We start from the raw sequence: 12895 nt of genomic DNA on the forward strand, positions 1-12895 counted from the left end.
AATTTTTATTATTTCCCATTATATAAATCAATATTTGCTTCAATTCATCCAAACACAACATTTAGCTTAAATAAAGACAAGATTTTAGTTAAAGTTTTTTTTTAGGACCTAAGTAGATTGAGTCAACAATCTAGTAACCCTGTATTCTCAGAAGAGAAGATGCTTAAACTTTCATAAGAAAGCTTAAGGTTTGATAGTTTGTGACCTGAAGGAAGTCTCTTCCCTTATTCCATGAAGACATGCTAAAGCATCATAATTAAAATGCCAATGGTTAAAGGCAAAGAAAGAATCTTAAAAGCTATAAGAGAAAAGCAGTTAGTTACCTACAAGGGAGTTCCCATAAGACTATCACCTGATTTCTCAACATAAACTTTGCAGGAACAGAAAGGATTGGCACAAAATATTCAAAGTGATGAAAAGTAAGAACCTGCACCTAAGATTATACTACCCAGAAAAGCTATCATTTAGAATCAAAGAACAGGTAAAGAGCTTCCCAGACAAGAAAAAGCTAAAGTTTTTTTATCAGAGGTTAACCAGTATTATAAGAAATTTTAAAGGTTTTTCTTTAAAAATAAGAAAAAAAAAGATTTAAAAATATGAATAATAAATGTCCATAAAAAAGAACAAAATCTTACCATTTGCAAGTCAGTCAGAGAAAGACAAATACCATATGATTTCACTTATATGTGGAATCTAAAAAACTATATAAATGAATAAACAAAACGGAAATGGACTCACAGATACAAAAGGGAGGAGGTTTGAGGGATTGGGTGAAAAAGCTGAAGAGAAAGAGAAGTACAGATTGGTAGTTACAAAACAGATGTGAGAATGTAAAACACAGCATAGAAAATCTAGTCAGTAATATTGTAATTACTATGTATAGGGCCAATTGAGTACTGAAAATGTCAGGGGGAACATTGTAAAGTATAGCATTGTCTAGCTACTATGCTGTAAATCTGAAAATAATATAAAATGATATTGAATTTGAGCAGTAATTTTAAAAATTACAAAAAATAGTGCACACACACACACAGACTCGCTAAAGCAAGCCCATCAGCTACCACTCACTAACCTAGTTCTTGAGCATCCTGTGTAACATACCCTGCTTGACCACCCCAACTCCTCCTACTTTTCCAACTTCAATTCACTTTTGTTTACATTAATATGCTTATAATTGCAACTTTAGATATGTGGTACTTATATTATTTAGCAGTGTATTTACTTTTCAGTGGACTTTGTAACTTTATGTAGAGTTTATGATGATAATTCTGAAAGGTATACTTTTGAACATATTTTGTAAACTGATCATTGACTTAAAAGATTTCTTTTAAAAAAATAGTCATTGTTATCTCACATTAGAAACATTGTATGTGTATATTTTGGAACCTAAAATATATCATGCAATATATATTTGTTATATATATTATACATTATAATATATAAATCTGATGCTACATATTTGTTTCCCAACCAAGTTTAATTTGTATTTAAAAAATTTATATTCTTTTTTTCACCTTCACATCTTTAGTGTATGATAGTGATTGAATGTAATTTAACTACTCATTTTTTCAGAGGTGCTGTTGACATTTTATAATAATATTCATTATAGAATGTTGCATTTAAAGCAGGCACAGTCTTCAAAAAGCCAAAATGATATTAAATGTCCTTGAAGAAAAGAAGAAGGTACAGGACAGCCAAATCTTAAATTAAGTGTCAACAAGCTTCTGGATTAGAGGTGGACAAACTTGGGCTTGAATTCCAAAATTCTGACTTAAATACCTTTGGCAAGTTTACTCAACTGAAAATTAAGAATAATAACAAAACTTTGGGCTTACTATATGGATTACATGAGACACATTGGTTTAAAATGATGATTGCTTACATCATTATATTTGAAGAAGAGTGCTATCATATATCACCACGTTTAGGAATGCACCATGCTCAGTTTAGCATTTTCGTTAGTTTTTGATAAACTGCTTCAATTATCATATTTGCACTAGGGCTGTTTTCCTCTCCCCATTAGGACAGAGCCTCTTTCTTTGATATCAAGGAATCCCACTGTGGCTAGGTCATTATTTAACCATGACAAAAGTTTGAAAATTATTAGCATGTGGGACTTGGGCCACCACGTTTTGCTTTAGCCATTACGAGTGGTTTCTTGATGCTAATGTATGACACCCTGTGGTGTTTTTTTCCCTCTTACTCTTTGACTTTGTCTTTTGTAACATTTCACATGTGGAGCTGGAGTGATTAATATTTTATGCGGTTATTCTTTTGTGTGGCACGATCCTGTGGGTTTCATTCAACTCTCCAGTATCTCTGCTGCCACTGAAAGGAAACTAATAGCTCAAGCTGGGCCTCTCATGGCTCTGGGAGGTCTCCTGTGAAAAAGAAACAGACACTATCTTGTCACATCATAAATTTATAAGGAGTTAATTAAAGGCTTTCCCTTGCATCTTAAACACATTCAGGGTCCCATATCACAAGGAATGATTCCTGTTTAATTACTACTGGTTTGTAAAAATTTGCTGCTCAGAGTGTATCTTAATGTCAGACAGATTATCAGTATAAATGGAAAACCATGCCTGGAAAATATCCAAAGAATATAAACTTGCACCAAACTATGTGCATATATTTTTCTTTTAATTATTTGTGTAAAAAGACATGTAATTTAATTTTAAAACTTTTGAAACTGTCATCATAAGAATTTATGACTTTATCACATTAAACTATAAAATGGAATATTCATTCATTATACTATTTGCAGTTTCCTCCCCAGCATACTCTATTAATTGCTTTTTCTTGCTGTTTTACATGTTCTAACTTATGCTGCAGGAGGATTGTTTGTAGATTTCTAGAGATTTCCAACAAATGCTGTAGGAGCATAGGCCTCAATTCTGATTTGGGACATCATCAATTACATTTTTATTAGAAAGGAAGCATGAAAAATATCAGATTCTGTCAGGGTTCAGGGAAAAAAATGCATTTAAAACATCTGTTTAAATTAATTTGGAAGAAATTTACCTTGAAAAACTCTTAGATTTTTCCTGTCTGGTAACTTATTTGAGCTAATGTATAATGGATAATCCATTCAAGTTCTCTTTTTAGAAGTCCTTGAAGCTATTTGCAGTGATCTCAATAGATCACAGATCTTCCACTGAAAAATAAATAATCAGCAGTGATGAATAAGCATTTGACTCTGTCCATGCACATTGAAAAGAATAGGAAGAGTGTTATGGAAAAGTTTTACTGACAATGTGATGCTTGTGTATGTATCTATATGACTTGCAAGAATGTTAGTTCTTTCCTAGGCAGATGAAATGGAAGAGATATTTTAGGTTCTGGGAGAAGCACATGTGAAGTTGTAGAGGAATAAAGCCATGTGTGATGAAAGAAAAAAAAAAAGGAAAAATAAATAATCAAAATTATAAGTAACTATGAGACATGTATAGTCATTAAGTGATATAAACAATTTTTTTTCTGCCCCTGATTATTGATTATTCAGATGTAACTGTTTATTTGATCAGATACTAATAGATTATAATTTACACAACAGTACAAGAGTAAAATATATTGTTATGTGCATTTTATTACTCCATACATATATTTTTACTGAGGGCAAAATACAAAATTTAGAAGATTTCACTTTTTTATAAAGGGATTCTAAAAGATACATTAAGATTTTTAGAAGTAAAAAAGGTTTCTTGTTTGTTTTTTATTTTTAAACCCCCTTAATCATAATGTAAAATAGTTTCCACTTTAGTTATTACAGACAATAAAAGAGTATATTTTCAACAATTCAGGTCACCCTTAAGCTTTTATGGAGCAAAATATCTTCCTATATTTAGAATTAGAAAACCTAGAATAACTCCCACTTTAAAGTACATTCACTTATATTTATGAATTTATGTTTTCTCTCAACCTTCTTAATGGCTCCTGTACAGGCATGTGAGTTTGGGCCCTTGTGCATTTATCTTAGACTGTCTTTCAGAACAATGCAAGAAGCAGGTGATATACACAATTTTTCTTCTGGCAATGTTTGGGAAGGCTAAAAACTTAGAGACTACAGTGTTCATGTCCAACCAGACACACAGTATTCATGGTAACTAACATGATTAATGTTTAGTTATACACATTCTGGGGTGTTTTGGACTTTGATCCTGGCTACGTAAGTACTATGCTTGACTCTGTATCCCTCAGAGAAGTGATGAACCACCAGATATTTTTAAATATTTTTGTCTTAAACTGGCAAGATTAGGTTTTCTTGGTGACCAAAAAGTTTGTATGTAAATTAACACTACATCTAAAGGCGAGTAGTTAACAATATGGTGTAGCCTATTATAGCTTTTGTAGAATGTCACCATCTTTGAAAATATTATACCCTTGGTTAGTATTGACTTAACAACATCCAAACCTGTAGAGAATTTTTATAAGAATTTATCTGAGCCACACTGAAAACAATTGCTTGGAAGCAAGATTTCAAATGCTTTCCAGAATGACAGTTTTACAGCTTCTTTTATGCATTTGGAATTAAAGAGGCAACAGGAGGAAAATTACATGAAGGTGGGAGAAACAAGGCTGTGATTGGATTATAGGGCAGTTAATAAGATAATGTTCTCTCTCGAGGGTGGTGATCCTTATTTCAAAAGTGTGTTAACCTAGAGGCACAAAAGCAATGGGCAGGGCTTTCTTAAGACAAAAGTACTAAAGGATCTATAGGACAATATTTCATTGTGGTTTTAATGTGCATTATCTGATGACTGCTGACTTTCAGCATCTTTTCAAATGTCTATTGGCTATCTGTATGTCCTTTTTGGAGAAGTGTCTATTCAGGTCCTTTGCCCGCCTTTTTTTTTTTTTTTTTTTTTGACTGGGTTGTTTAGTTTTTTCATGTTGAATTTTGTAAGTTCTTTCCTTTGCTGTGCAAAAACTTTTTAGTTTGATGTACTTCCATTTGTTTATGTTTTCTTTTGTTTCCCTTGCCTCAGAAGATATATCTGATAAAATATTGCTATGAGCAATGTCTGAGATTTTGCTGCCTATGTTTTCTTTTACTATTTTTATGGTTTCAGGTCTAACATTTAAGTCTCTAATCCATTTTTAGTTTATTCTTCTGTCTGGTGTAAGAAAGTGGTCTAGTTTTATTTTTCTGCACATATTTGTCCAATTTTCCCAACACCACTTATTGAATAAACTATCTTTAGCCCATGGTATATGCTTACTTCCTCTGTAGTATATTAACTATAAAGGCGTGGGTTTATTTCTGTGCTCTCTATTCTGTTGCATTGATCTATGTGTCTGTTTCTATGCCAGTACCATGCTGTTTTCATTACTGTGGCCTTATAGTATAGTTTCATATTAGGTAGTGTGGTTCCTCCAACTTTGTTCTTCTTTCTCAGGATTGCTATTGCAATGTGGGGCTTTTAGTGATTCCATATAAATTTTTGAAATATTTGTTCTATTTCTATGAAATATATCATTGGAATCTTGATAGAAATTGCATTGAATCTATAGATTGCTTTGGGTAGTATGGACATTTTAATGATGTTAATTCTTTCTATCCATGAACACAGTATGTACTTCCACTTATCTTACACCTGTCAAAATGGCCATAATCAATAAATCAACAAACAATAAGTGCTGGTGAGGATGTGGGGAAAAGGGGCCCTTTTGCACTGTTAGTGGGAATACAGATTGGTGCAGCCACTATGGAAAGCAGTATGGAGATATCTCAAAAAATTAAAAATGAATCTGTTTTTTGAACCATGGATTCCACTTTTGGGAATATATCTGAAGGAACCCAAGACACTAATTTGAAAGAACATAAGCACCCCTGTGTTCATTGCAGCATTATTTACAATCACCAAGATATGGAAGGAGCCCAAGTGTCCATCAGTAGATGAATGGATAACACAACCATGGGATTTTTACACAATGGAATGATACTCAACCATAAAAAACAAATAAATAAAGTTGTACTCTTTGTGTCAGGATAAATGAACCTGGATTATTTCATGCTAACTTAAATAAGCCAGTCAGACCAGTATAAATACCATGATTTCACTCATATGTGGAATCTAATGAACAAACTGAGCTAACAAGCAAAATAGTGACAGAGTCACAGAGAGCAGACCGACAGCTATGGTGGGAGGAGCATAGGTAGTGGAGGGATTAAGTAAAAAGGAAAAAAAGGACTCATGGACATGAACAACAGTGTGGAGATTGTCAGGGGAAGGGGGATATAAAGGGTTAAATGGTAATTAAAAATACAATTAAAAAAAAATACTCTACATGACTATGGCAGGATTACCCACCATGACCTTCCCATTTAGGAATTTAGAATCAGATAACCTTGTGAGGTTTCTTTCCATAGAACACCTTTTCCATTCATATTAATAACTAAAGTTTTTTTGTTTGTTTTTTAACATATCTTCAGTCTTCTCTGCTCCAGGATTGCTCTATACAAAGCATGTTTATATGACTGTCACAAATTGTACTGCTAAATCTTTGTGTGGATTCTTTATGACTGGTTGTAGTTTGGCTTGATAGGCCAATCCAGAATTGTCTTGAGGGCAGAGGGAATGTAATGAAAAGTGGAATTACTGGATTAGGGCCATGAAGACCCATTTCACTTCCTTTATAATTTTGTAAAGACTTTTTATGATCACGTAATTTATCATATACTTTTCTAGGATACACTTACATATTTTACTAATTGTGTTTATGTCTAACTTATATAGCCATTAGAATCAACTTGTATTTAAAACAATACATACAAGATGCAATAATGTATGCTAACATATCTTAATCATGTAAGTTTATAACACTTGCTTGAGGCATGGGTATTATAATTTGAAAGGAGGGGGGCTCAGAGTATTTAGTAACTTGTCAAGGTGTGACAACTGATAAACACTGAAGTCTAGATTCAAACCTAGGCCTGTTACCTCAAAATCCACATCCTGTGCTGCAATGGTATACATTATGATTTTTTATTCAGTAGATTGTTAAAGGACTTTTTCAAATCTGCTAGTGATAAAGATTCCAAGATTTTGCATTGTAAAATGATTGCCTAAGGGATTCAATTAATCAAAGTACTAGCTAGGTATATAACTAACATGCATGATATTAAAAGCAATTCAATCAGATAAGGCATGAACTCAATACCTGGACTAAATCTGAGCACCATTACTACTGTTTTCCTTAGGTATTTAGTTTAATAAGAAATAATTTCAGAAATAAATGTTAAGATTCAGTTCTACATTTTAATACTTGAATGAGGGTAAAGTTATAATCACATGCTTATAACTCCAAATTGATAACCTAAGTCCTGAATTATTCCCTGAATTGTAGATCCAAATTCCTATTGTACAAACTATAGAGAATTGAATGATGAAATATCCCTCCCAAGGATATCTACAACCTAAAATCCAAACCTATAGATATAATCTTTTTTGTAAAAGAGGTTTTGTAGATGTTTAAGGATCTGCATGTGACATATATTTTGGATTATCAAGGTAGACCTTAATTCCAATGACAAGTTTTCTTCCAAGTCACACAGAAGAAATACTAATGGAAGAGGACATGAGAAGATGAAGGCAGATACTGAATTTATATAGCCCCCAAGTCACAGAATGCTTAAAGTCACCAGAAGCTAAAAAAATAAAGACAGATTCTTCCTTAAAGACTCTGGAGGGAAAAAAAAAAAAAAACACCAATGACTTGATTTAGGACTTCTGGCCTCCACATGTGTGAGAAATAAATTTCTGTTGTTTTAATTCACTAAGTTTGTGGTAATTGGTTATGGCAGCCTTAGGAAATGAACACACCTATCTTTTTACATTTCCTGCCACAATCTCAAATATAATATATTTGAATGTATTTTATCTTTCTTGCTTTGATATGTCTTTATTTTTCTGTCTGCTAAGCTGAAAGGCTTAAAATAAGTTGTAAAAAGAACCAAGTAAATATGAATAGAAGATTGAATTAAGTGGTGAAATAATTGAGGAGTCAAGTGACTTGTATAGTTTTCAGTCTTTCAGCTTAGCAGATTTAGTCCATTGGGGTTGAGTTCCAATTACCTACTAGGATATCTTGCTTACCAGCACACACTTACAGCGCTGCCTCTTGAATAGTGTCCACTCAACATTCATGGCTACCTCGGAAGTCAGAACATGACCTTATTTGCAAATTGGTCTTTCAAAAGATAATAAGTTATTTTGAAATGAGATCATGCTGGATTGGCATAGACCCCAAAACCACTGACAGTACTCTTACCTGAGGCAGAAAAATGAGAGACACAGGGAAGAAAGGCATGTGAGGAAGTAGGGAGAAATTGAAGGTATGCTGCCATAAACTAAGGAATGCCAGGAGCCACCAGACCCTGCAAAAGAAAAGGAAAGATTCAATCACAGAGCTTTACAGTCAGCGTGGCCCTGCCTAAATCTTGATTTTGGAATCTGGCCTCCAGAACTGTGAGAGAATAAATTTCTGGTACTTTAAGCCATCAAGTTTGTGATTATTTGTTATAACAGACACCAGGTAAACTAATACATTGTCCACCCCTGCCTCATTTCTGTATTCCCCGTGGAAGTTTCCTGGAATCATGTTCAAAATACATTACTATCATTCATACCATTATGTTAGGGTCTGGTAAGCCAAATTAAGACACTTACCAAACTATTGTGACAAGTAGTGATTTCCTAAATTTCAGTCTGTTGTCCTCAAATTTACTGGGAATGATACAGAATAACAGATATACCTTTTGCATATTCGCACTCACTTGCTGGCATCTGTGTGTTGAATAGTGGATTTACAGAGTTGTAGTCCACTGGGGCATATTTGAGAGTTTGTAAATAGCTCTTCCCACACTTTCCCTCATATTTCTGAAAGCCAGGAGAATGACAGCAATGAGAATTATGCCTCAGTTTTTGGCTGAAGCATAATCTGCCTGAGCCAGGCTTGCTGCTCTCATAGTTTGTTTTAGAATAATAATTATTGTTGACTTGACATAGATCCAGGAGTGAGATCCATAGAGTGCCATCCATTCATGGGCACAACGGAGTAGTTTCTTTTCAGTCTGTATTACGCAAGCACTCTCCTAAATGAAAGATGATTTAATGTTTTAATGTTTCTCCATTTATAAGTGGTTATAAAATATGTTAAATATTTCAAACACTTAGGATACACATTTTAACAATAATTTTATTTTTTTTCAGATTTTTATGTGCATTACAGTAGTCATTCACATTTTTAGTTTCATTTCATATTTTAGTATTAACTGTAGCAATTTATATATAGCCCTGTGCCGATTTTTATGTTTTGTTAGTATGTTTTAATAACATGAATTAATAAAAAGTATACTGAAAGTTTAAGATGCATCAAAAATATAACATCTAATTCAGGGCTTTTAAACAAACAAAAAAATAAAACATAAAATATAGGTGAGTGAGTTTAAATTGTAGTCAGTTTTCAGATTCCCTTATCACATGGAACTTGCATCACTGAAACTCTACTATTTTCATTTAGTGCTGAATGCTGCTATCAAATGTTAAGTATCTTAGTTGCTACCAAAAGGCCTGCATTTAGTATTCATTCAGCTACTAAAGAGAAAAGTCAGTAAAAAGGGTTAATTGGCTCACAGACACCTTTTCATGTTGCTTTAATTTTGGATAAAATACACTGGTCTTATATGATGAAAACTGACTTCCAAACCTAGTAATTATAGTACGTCATGATCCAGGTCCAGCTTCCTAGAAAAACTCATATTCTCTTCGTTCCCTTGAAGACCATTAGCTGTCCAATGGCCTATGAATTAATGCCTCTTTTATGCTTTCATCCCTTGAATATGGAATGTCCTATTTTTAAATTTGAGACCGGTTGCCATGTTGGTTTCAGAAAAAAGCTATGGTTCTATGAAAAATTTTACATATAAATAATGTATACTATGTTTCTATAAAAAGGTAAAGTATATTTCTATAAGCAAATTATATATACATGATATTTAACCTATTGTAATAGAAAATACTTTTCTATTTGTGTCCAATATAGAGTTCTTAAATATTTACAGAAGAATGGCAAGAAAGGACTGAAAATACTTTTTTTTTTAGTGTGAGGTAACTTTAAGGATACTAAGTTTATGAAAATCTTATGGCACATACAAAAAATTAAGTTCTCATGCAGCTACTTAATATAACTTATCAAATTTGAAATTACTCAGTTTATGGAATATATTCTATTTAACTATATATATAAATATATGTATTTTATCTTCTCCTTACCAATTATTACTTTTTTAATAATAAAAGGTGAGTACAAAATTCAATGCTTATGATATAGACAAGTCAATTAGCTGAAAATCTCAATTAGAAATAATTTATTATTGTATAATTTATGCACAAAGCTAAATAAAATTTTTGAATCATTAGAAAATGTTAGTGTCTTTCTTTTTATAGCTCTTCAAAATATTCACAAATTTTAGATAATAATACTTAGATATAATTTTTGGTTATTAGAATTAAATTATGCTTTGACTTGCTTGTTAGATTAACACTACACAAATCTCTAGTTCAAAGTTTAACCTGGGTTTTTGATAGGAGTGAAATTGAATAAGAACATAGGTTACCAAGCTTCTTTTTGTTTTTGTTTCTACTTGCATGTTCAGAGAGGCTATTTTCATTCAGTCCATTCAGAGTCATTGACCATTTTGCCCATCATCATAACTTAATGCTGGTAAACAGTACAAACACATGATGGCCTTTTTAACATCTAATATTTTTGTGGTAATAATACATCACCAGAATAAGTTTCTGTAAGAATTAGGATGCAAGACTATTGATATTGAAGTTTTATAAAGGATAAGTTCAAGTCTAGAAGAGATTTCGAGGAAATAACTTAAACTTTTACCCATAATTCTTCAAGCAATTTATTTTAGGACCCTAAAATTCTAAGAAGTCCATTAGTATTTTGGCAAATTATCTGAAATGTATTCCTTAATTGTTTCTCATATTGAAAGTCTTTTTGCTCCCAGTTTTTACTCATTGTGCCTAGCTAAAATGTTAGTTTCATTGTCACCACTGCAATAAACTTACTGTGATAGAAGCATAACTTGTGTCTCAATGTAGCCTCCTTAACAGTTGCTGCATATCAAGAACAGCAGTGCTCATTGTCACTAGAGTGAGGCATAAGTTAGTTTTTGTTTTAAGTCAGCCACACACAGTGTTGTTGATATAAATTTGCAATGTATAATACATGGAGATTTTCTTTTTTATTTTTTTATTCAGTTAAATTTTATCATCTTCACACACCAATAGACTACCCCCTTACACATCTTGACTTCAAAGATACCTATTTAAAATTTTTTATATGTATACCATACTGTTGTTTCTCCTGCATGCTTCTTTCTTACTGTTCTTTGTTAAATATTCTGTTTTTGAGTTCTGCCCATGATGATGCATGTAGATTTAGTTCATTCTTGTTGTCTGTTTTACTATATCATTTGCTTATACCACATTTTATTATTGATTTTTAAATTAAAAGACATTTAAGCTGTTTTCAATTTTTTGCTGTTTAATCAATGTTTTAATTAATACCCTTGTGTATATCTCTTTGTAGCTTTGGAAAAAAATTTCCTTAATGAATACACATGAGAAGTAGAATTAATGGATCATTGAAAACATATCCTAAGTGTTGTCCAGAAAATGGCTGTGCAAATTTTTGTTCCTACCAGCTGTGCATGAGGACTCTGGTTTCTTCATAATCTAACTACAAACTTATGTGAAACCACAATGAGATACCACCTCACACCTGTCAGAATGGCTATCACCAATAAGTCAACAAACAACAAGTGTTGGTGAGGATGTGGAAAAGGGGAAAACTTTTGCACTGTTGGTGGGAATGCAGACTGGTGCAATCACTGTGGAAAGCAGTATGGATATACCTCAAAAAATTAAAAATGGATCTGTGTTTTGACCTAGCAATCCAACTTCTGGGAATATATCTGAAGGAACCTAAAACACTAATTTGAAAGAACATAAGCACCATTATGTTCATTGTAGTGTTATTTAAAATCACCAAGATATGGGAGCAGCTCAAATGCCCATCAGTGGATGAGTGGATAAAACATCTATGGGACATTTACACAATGGAATACTACTCAGCTGTAAAAAAGAAAAAAAATTACCCTTTGTGACAGTATGAATAGACCTGAAGAACATTATGCTAAGTGAAATAAGTCAGTCAGAGAAAGACAGATACCATATGATTTCACTCATATGTGGAATCTAATGAACAAACTGAACTAACAAGCAAAACAGAGACAGACTCATAGATAGCAGGATAACAGCTAAGGTTGGGGGAGTTTTGGGGGGTGGAAGGACTGAGCAGATAGGAAAAATGACTCATGGACATGGACAACAGTGTGGTGATCGCAGGGGATAGGGGAAAAGGGGACTAAATGGTAATAAAAAAAGAACTTTCAGAAACAAAAGCATAAATAATAAATATATAAATAAATAAAATAAAAATGTTAGACCTAATCCTATGTAATTATACCATGTTGCAACTATCTTTAATAAATCTCTTGGTCATTTATCTGTTTATTATGGTGTCATTTACAGAAAATAAACCATTAATGTTCATGTGATTAAAACCACATACTTTATTTTGCTCTTGCATATTTTTCCCTTTTAAATAAGAACAACTTTACCCAACTAAATCCTAGTTGTTGTTTTTTTACTTTAAAATAATTTTTCATGTTTCAGTTACAGTTGCCATACAAGAACTTAGTGATTACAAATTATATAACTTACTAAGTGTTCACCCCGATAAACCTATTACCCCTCTGAAACCATACATAGTTATTACAATGCAATTAACTATATTCCCTATTCTGTACTTT

At 32.5% G+C, this 12895-nt stretch overlaps 2 non-coding genes across 2 annotated transcripts; both read right to left on the bottom strand.

Annotated features, from left to right (window-relative positions):
• Positions 1 to 10650: 10650 nt before the first annotated feature.
• Positions 10651 to 10723, bottom strand: LOC150021271 (small nucleolar RNA Z40). Its single transcript, XR_016513676.1, has one exon. It is a non-coding gene; the product is annotated as a small nucleolar RNA Z40 (small nucleolar RNA).
• A 326-nt stretch (positions 10724 to 11049) lies between these two features.
• On the bottom strand, positions 11050 to 11180 carry LOC150021272 (small nucleolar RNA SNORA1). Its single transcript, XR_016513698.1, has one exon. It is a non-coding gene; the product is annotated as a small nucleolar RNA SNORA1 (small nucleolar RNA).
• Between the last annotated feature and the right edge of the window lie 1715 nt (positions 11181 to 12895).

The sequence above is a fragment of the Furipterus horrens genome, unplaced genomic scaffold (genome assembly GCF_987537825.1).
Source record: "Furipterus horrens unplaced genomic scaffold, mFurHor1.1.pri manual_scaffold_1, whole genome shotgun sequence".
NCBI classification, from domain to species: domain Eukaryota; kingdom Metazoa; phylum Chordata; class Mammalia; order Chiroptera; family Furipteridae; genus Furipterus; species Furipterus horrens.